Raw genomic sequence first — 7,047 nt, 5'->3', positions numbered from 1 at the left:
TCAGCTGTTACGAGCACTGGCTGCTCTTGCAGAGGGCCTGAGTTTGATTCCCAGCACCTGAGTGGCAGGTAGCAGTCACCGGTAACTCCAGTTCCAAAGGATTTAATGCTACCCTTTTTGGGCACCAGGCACACACGTGGTATACAAACATACCTGCAGGCAAAACATTCAGCGTTCATATCCATCAAGTAAAATAAATAAATCTTAGAGAAAGAGGAAGAGGACAATGAGTCTGGGTGTGGTGGCACACACCTGTGACCACAGCACTTGGGAGACAGGCAGGAAGATCAGTTCAAGGTCATTCCTGGCCACAAAGTAAGTTCCAGACCAGTCTAGACTAATGGGACGTCGTCTCATAAGATATAGGAGATAGACTAAGAGGACACTGGGCATGCTGAGAGCCACACGGCCGTCACTTGGTTATGACGGTAGTGCCTTCATCCCCGGACCTTTGCCCCTGGCTGACATTCCTTCTTCCTCTTCTGTCCTCATCTGGGAACTGGCAAGCGTAGGTCAGAACCAAGTTCTGAGGCAAAGATTTTTATCCGTAAAATTGGTTACTGACTCCATCCCTGACAGAGCAAAGAGGTCTAAAAGACAACAAGAAAACACTCAGCACTTTATAAACTGTAATTATTCTTTTTCTGGATGGAATCCAGAATCCTACGGGGTCAAGGATTTACTGCGCATTGAGCGGGGCGGAGGATGGGGGGGCGGCTGAGGAACGCTGGCCTAACGCGCACAGAATCCTAGGTTGAGGCATTGCTGCCGCAACACGAATGGATAAAGAGCAGAGCAGGAGAATTCTGCACTGAACTGAAGGGGACCTGAGCCAAGGGGGTGAGATGAGACAGACCGAAGCACCAGAACCTTCTGGAACAGCAGCCGAGCAGGAGGATCCTATGAGCGACAGGAGGTCCAGGCATGGGAGAGAGGTGAGGACAACACCAGCTGGTTTGTCCAACAGGGAGGGGGCAAGGAGGGGTGGCCTTTGGCTAGACGTGCACCACTGACACTATAGTAACTGCCTGTGTCGGACAGCGCCATCACACGGGGACAGTGAACGTGGACGGGGAGAAAGAATAACGGTTGATCAAGAATATTGGTTTGGGAGAAACCCGCTTCAAACTATTTAAGGAAAAACAAATAAGGAGAAAGGAGTTAAAAGTTAAGCGGGCCCCTTTACTGTGGAGTTTTGAGTGTGGGTCGAGGCGTGGCTGGGCCCAGGGTTTCTCATGATGTTGTTGGGTTGTCTCCTTTTGTGGAGCTCTGTCCTTCCAGCAAAGCAGTCAATGCTATTTTCCTCTTCCCTTTCTCTTCTTTTTAAACAGTCTTACTCTGTAGATCAGCCTGGCCTTACACTCAAATATCTGCCTGCCTCTGCCTCTGTCACACTGGTAGTAAAGGTGTTTGTCTTTGTGCCACGACAGTCATTACCATCTTAATCAGAGCGGCTGTAACTATCTGCAATCCCCCCTCCCCCGGGTAAGATTGGGCCTGTTGATCATTAGACCCTCCCTCTGTACCCACCTTCCAGCTGCAGTTAATTCAACCCAGGCTGCGCGTGGTCTCTGGAGGGGCTAGAGCACACAGATCGTAAATAGTTAACTGAAAGGGGGCAGGGAACGCCATTTATGCAGCTATGAGAGGTGTCTCCCCATGCTTGGGTGGGAAGTTTTAGTGGTATGGCTGTTTCGGGGTCACCCACATTCCTGTAGGTAATTCTTCCCCCACGCACCTGTAAGTAAACCCAGTAAATACATCGTGCACGCTATGGCAGATGTGGAGATCGGGGGATAATTTGCAGGCTTGCAGGCGAGGCTTTTCTCCTTCTACCATGTAACTTCTGGGGATGGAACTCAGGTGAGCAGGTTTGGTGGCAGTGGTTTGAGATAGAGTCATCTCTCTGGCTCTGGCTCTGGCCCTGGCCTTTCCACCAAGCCTTGCTTTCCTCTAGTCCCAGGAAGGGACTCACTAGTCCACAGTTCACTGGCTCACATTGCAGGAGACACAAACCTCCCCCACTAACTCCTGCCAAAATTCCAGAGAGGACTCCGATTAGTTTAACTTGGATCACATGCCCAGACCCAAGTCGATTTTTATGTGAAAGAAAATGGGATTCTGTGATTGCCCTGTATGCTGTAATCAGTGGGTGGGACTCAGGAGTCGTCACCAGTCCAGCCCACCCCAAAGACAAGAATTGAGAGGCACTGGGGAAGCCCGCCAGGTAAAAGGTAAAAGGATTAAATCCTTGCCCCAAATGTGGTGGTGGTACATGCTTGTAAGCCCAGAGAGTGCTCACCTTTGAGGCCAGCCTGCGGCCATACTGCAAGACCCTATCTAGAAACAAAGGAAAAAGAAAAACAAAGTGTAGGGGCTGGAGAGATGCTTAGGGTCAGGTGTTCACAGGTAGGGTCACCAGGGTGAGATGTCACCCACTGGGGAACAGCAGGGGCAGCAGGACAGCTGGAGAGAATCACGACTTTCAGTAAGCCCGTGCCTCCTGGAATGTTAGTCTCATCTGGAGTGTGGGGATGAGGATGTATCTTATCTGCAGACGCATTTTACAGACAAGGGCTTGGTAGATCAGGCTGCGCTAGAGCTGTGAGGAACAGCTGAGACCTGAACACTTGCTTCATCCCAGGAGCTGGATCTCTGAGGATCACCCCAGGGAAAGGGGTGTGTGCCTGGGCGTGCATTCTGAAGCCTCCATGCGTCTCCTGGGGTGCCTGTCTAGAAATTCTGTCTCTAATAACCCAAAAAAGAGTTTCATCGTGAGCATGCAGATACACCCAGCTTGTAATGGGGAAGCTGAGCCCAGAAAGGAACAAGCAACTGGGTACAAATGATCTGAGGTGGACATCATCTAGAATATGGGGCATAGATGGCTCTGTCCTTTTCTCCATTCCAAAATCCACTCCCCACAAAAGTCCTGTCCGCTCGCCCGTCGGGTGGCAGCGTCTGTGGACCCTGGGCATCCCATGTGGCACCTCTGATGTTCGCAGACACATTGTGCTGTAGGATCAAGGGCAGCCACAAGGTCTGCTATTTGTAACACACTTAGAAACAAACATGCAGAGTAATTGGGGCCAGCCAGATGTCCCAGTGGATGAAGGCGCTGGTCTCCAAGCATGAGGACCCGAGTTCAATCCCTGGAACCCATATAGTGAAAGGAGAGAACCGACTCCCACAAATTTTTATCTGACCTTAAAAGGAAACACCAAGAACAGTTGAAGTACAGACTTCATGGTCACCCTATAAATGATACAGTCCCTGTTTTATAACCAAGAAACATGCTCAAAGGTCTGGGAAGACTGTCACAGCTATCAGAGACTCCAAAACAGTGGTGGCTTGTCCCCACCGCAAGCGACAGTCAGGAAGGGGCAAGAGGATCAGTATGGAGGCGAGGGTGCCCAAAGGAAGTGCCGAGTTCTCGCCGGAAGGGATGGACAGTTATGGCAGTGATTAAAACCATGGCCCCTGTGGTTTGGCGGCCAGGGTTCCAGTTCTGGTCTGCCATTTCTCAACTCTGTGCCCTCAGCTAAATGACTTCCTGCTCCTCTATGGACCTCAACTTCCTCATCTGTAAGATGGGGATAATATCCACTCAGGTGCCTGTTGGGTGGTTGAGAGGGTTAAAGGTAGGGGAGGCACATAGAAGGGTAGAGGAATAGCTCAGCTGGTGAATGTGAGACCTGAGATCGACCCCCATAACACATTTTTTTTGGTGTGTGTGTGTGTGTGTGTGTGTGTGTGTGTGTTTTGAGACAGGGGGTCTCTGTTTGGCCTAGAACCCACTATATAAATCAGTCTGGCCTCAGACTCACAGAGCTCTGCCTGCCTCTGCCGCTTCAGTGCATCATGATGCCTGCTTTTATGGTGGCACAGGCTTGTAATGCCAGTGCAGCAAGAGACAGACAGTTCCCTGGCCAGCCAATCTAGCATACTTGTCGCGAGTCCCAGATAAGGGAAAAACTCAAAAACCAAAGTGGGGCCAGGGGAATGGCTCAGGGGTCAGAAGCACTTGCTGCTCAAGCCTGATGACCTTGGTCCAACCCTTGGGGCCCTCTCGACGGAAGGAGAAAACCGCGTCCTGCATGCTGACCTCTGACCTCCACAGGAATGCTATGGCATGCACCCGTACATTCACATACTCACTCTGTTTCATACACACAATAGTAATAGAAAATCCAAGGTGGATAACACCTGAAGATTATTGTCTGAGCTCCACACACACATACCTACACACGTGCGTCATTGTACATATAGGAACATGGAAATATACACACACACACACACAGGACAAAGTGTGGTACATGGTACTGAAGATAACTTGTAAATTGGGCATATGGAGGCTTCCACTCATCCCTTATTCATTTCTTATTCCATCCTTTCACCCATCCATCCCTTCATCCATCCACCCACCCACCCATCCATCCATCCATCCATCCATCCCTTCATCCATCCATGCAGTGCATCAGTGCACTGGTCTCTATCTTTTTTTAAAAAATCTTTTTATTTATTTATTTAACTTATGTGCATTGGTGTTTTGCCATGGGTGTCAGGTCCCTTGGAACTGCAATTCCAGACAGTTGTGAGCTACCATGTGGGTACTGGTACTTGAGCCAGGATCCTCTGGAAGCAGTCAGTGCTCTTAACCTCTGAGCCATCTTTCCAGCCCTGGCCTCTATCTTACGTGGCACTTTGACTGACACCTTTGGTGCCCATCAGCGATGCTGTGAATACTTCCAAGTCTTAGAGCTGACTCCTAGCCTCTGCCCCTGGGTAGCAAGGTAGTCTGCGCTTCGAGGGAGAGTTGGGTAAGCCCTGGGAAGTGGAAGCCTTGATCCTCCTGTCCAGTGTCCAGGCCCCTCACTGTGTCTTCACAGTTAGGAGCTCTTCCTGTCCTGCAATGCTGGGGCTGCTGCTGTGGGCTTCTGGCCCTGCCTCTCTTTTCTCCTCTAATACTGCGTGGCTGGTTGAATGAAGGGCTATGTCAAATGTCTGAAGGCTGGTGGCGGCTTCTTCTTTTTTTGGTTTTGCTGTTGTTATCTGAGACACGGTTTCTCTGAGTAGCCCTGGCTGCCCTGGAACTCACTCTATAGACCAGGCTGGCCTCCAGCTCAGAGATCTACCTGCCTCTGCCTCCCAGAGTGCAAGGATTAAAGGTGTGTGCCACCAGCCACCACTGCAGGGTTGGTGGCATCTTAACCCCAGCTAGTGATGATGCTTCCAGGCTAGGAGGCAGCTCTGAGTTCACCTTCCTCACAGCAGTCCTTCCTCACAGCAGTTCATCATCTTTCCTTTTCTCAGTTCTTCCATCTTCACAGGTGAGAAAGCAGAGAGGCTCGATCGGAGAGATGGCAAGACTTAACCAAGGTGACACATCTCAGGAGCCAAACACACCATACCCCGAACCACTACAGACTTCCTCCCGGTGTGTGAAGTTCCCTGGCCCACCCACTCCCTGGCAGCTGAAGCTGGGGGACTCCGTTCATGCCACGAGCAGGGAGCAGGTACATCCAAATGATTTCTGTCACCTGGAGGTGGCCTATGACATCCCTATCAGGGATGAAGCCTCAGATCCAGCTGGGCTGAGGCTCTGTCCTCTTGCGCTTCCTCTTGAGCCCTTGTCACCGGAGGCCCTGGCCCAGGTGGGGTGGGGGCCAACGGGTGACAATGACCGATTTAGAAAGTAAAGCTGCTCCTCAAACAAATAAGAACGAAGAGGAAAGAAAGCATGGCCTGCCCGCTTCCTGCCCCACTCTCTCCCCTGCACCTGGGCCCCAGCTGCGGGTCCTCCAGGCTTGTTTGCGCATCCTGCCTGGGAGCCTCTTCTTCTAGTCCCAGGCCCCTCCCCTGGGCTGGAATGATTGTGGAAATAAACCCCTCTGTGATTGTTGTATTGTCATGGTCGGTAGCATTGTGTGGGACAATACCAGCAATCACCACACCGGGGGCTTCCTGCGTCCCCAGAACAGAGAGCCTTACCAGCCAGCCCCCACCAGGGAGCAGCCTGACAGCCTTCAGAGAGCTGAGGTCTGGAGGCCTGAGTGGGGGGCTGCTTCCCTTGACCCCAGGTTTCCTTGTCTGCCAAACAGGGCTGGACATAGAAAGTGCAGTTCAGGGCCCTGATGGTGGTGGTGGTGGTGGGGTTGTTACAGTTTTCGGGTCTCCTAGGATAGGACTGGGAAGTGGACCCTAACCCCGCACCCTTGTTTCTACCCACTGGCTGCTTTGTTTTTGATACAAAGTCTCCTGTAGCCCAAGTAGGCCTTGAACTCCCTATGTAGTCAAGGATGACCTTAAACATCTGATCCTCCTGCCTCCACCTGCGCAGGGCTGGGATCCCAGGTATGTGCACTGCCGCAGTCGTTTCTGCAAGGCCAGGGGTTGAACTCAGAACTCTGTGCTCGCTGGACAAACACACTGCTGAGCTACACCCCAGCCTCGCTCTCGACTGTATTAAGAACTATATTAAGAACATCGGGTACGTCACTCAGTTCATCTGTACCGGTCCCAAATAAAGTAGATGCTGTCATCCCTGTTTTATAGCCGAGCACACTAAGACACAGGAAGTGACCTGTTTGATCCAGTTCAGTTGTCAGGCAAGCTCAGGGGGGGCGTTCAGAACTGCCTGGGTCAGGACTAGCACCCAAGGGTCTGACTGTTTTGTGGCCACAGACAAGTCATTTGCTTTCTGAGCCTCAGCTCTTTACCTACAAAAGCAGGCATCCCATAATACCTACCCGCAGACACTGTACAATTCTAAGGGGCCATGGTAGCCAACTCAGTGGCCTTGTGAAGGAAGGCTGTGACTGTCCCTAGGGGACTTGGTTGTCAGCACTAAGGTATTATCGGTCTGATTGGTGTTAAAGTCGCAGTCAGGGAGGCCGAGAGGATGCTCAGGGCCATGCCCAGTTCTCAAGACCTAGATCCTGTGGTTACGGCTGGCCAGCGATTCCCGGAGGCACCTGGTAAGAGGTGACTCCACCCACTGGGGCTAAAAAAAAATCCCTGAGGCTGCCACCGTGCAAGCAGCATGTC

At 51.6% G+C, this 7,047-nt stretch overlaps 1 long non-coding RNA gene across 1 annotated transcript; it reads left to right on the top strand.

Annotated features, from left to right (window-relative positions):
* Window positions 1-227: 227 nt before the first annotated feature.
* Window positions 228-5,911, top strand: LOC146894119 (uncharacterized). Its single transcript, XR_015001991.2, has 2 exons — window positions 228-935; window positions 5,314-5,911. It is a non-coding gene; the product is annotated as an uncharacterized LOC146894119 (long non-coding RNA).
* The last annotated feature ends 1,136 nt before the right edge of the window (window positions 5,912-7,047 follow it).

This window comes from Myodes glareolus, chromosome 6, assembly GCF_982192425.1.
Source record: "Myodes glareolus chromosome 6, mMyoGla1.1, whole genome shotgun sequence".
NCBI lineage: Eukaryota > Metazoa > Chordata > Mammalia > Rodentia > Cricetidae > Myodes > Myodes glareolus.
The sequence above is the reverse complement of the archived record's forward strand: the minus strand, read 5'-3'. Positions and strand labels throughout refer to the sequence as shown.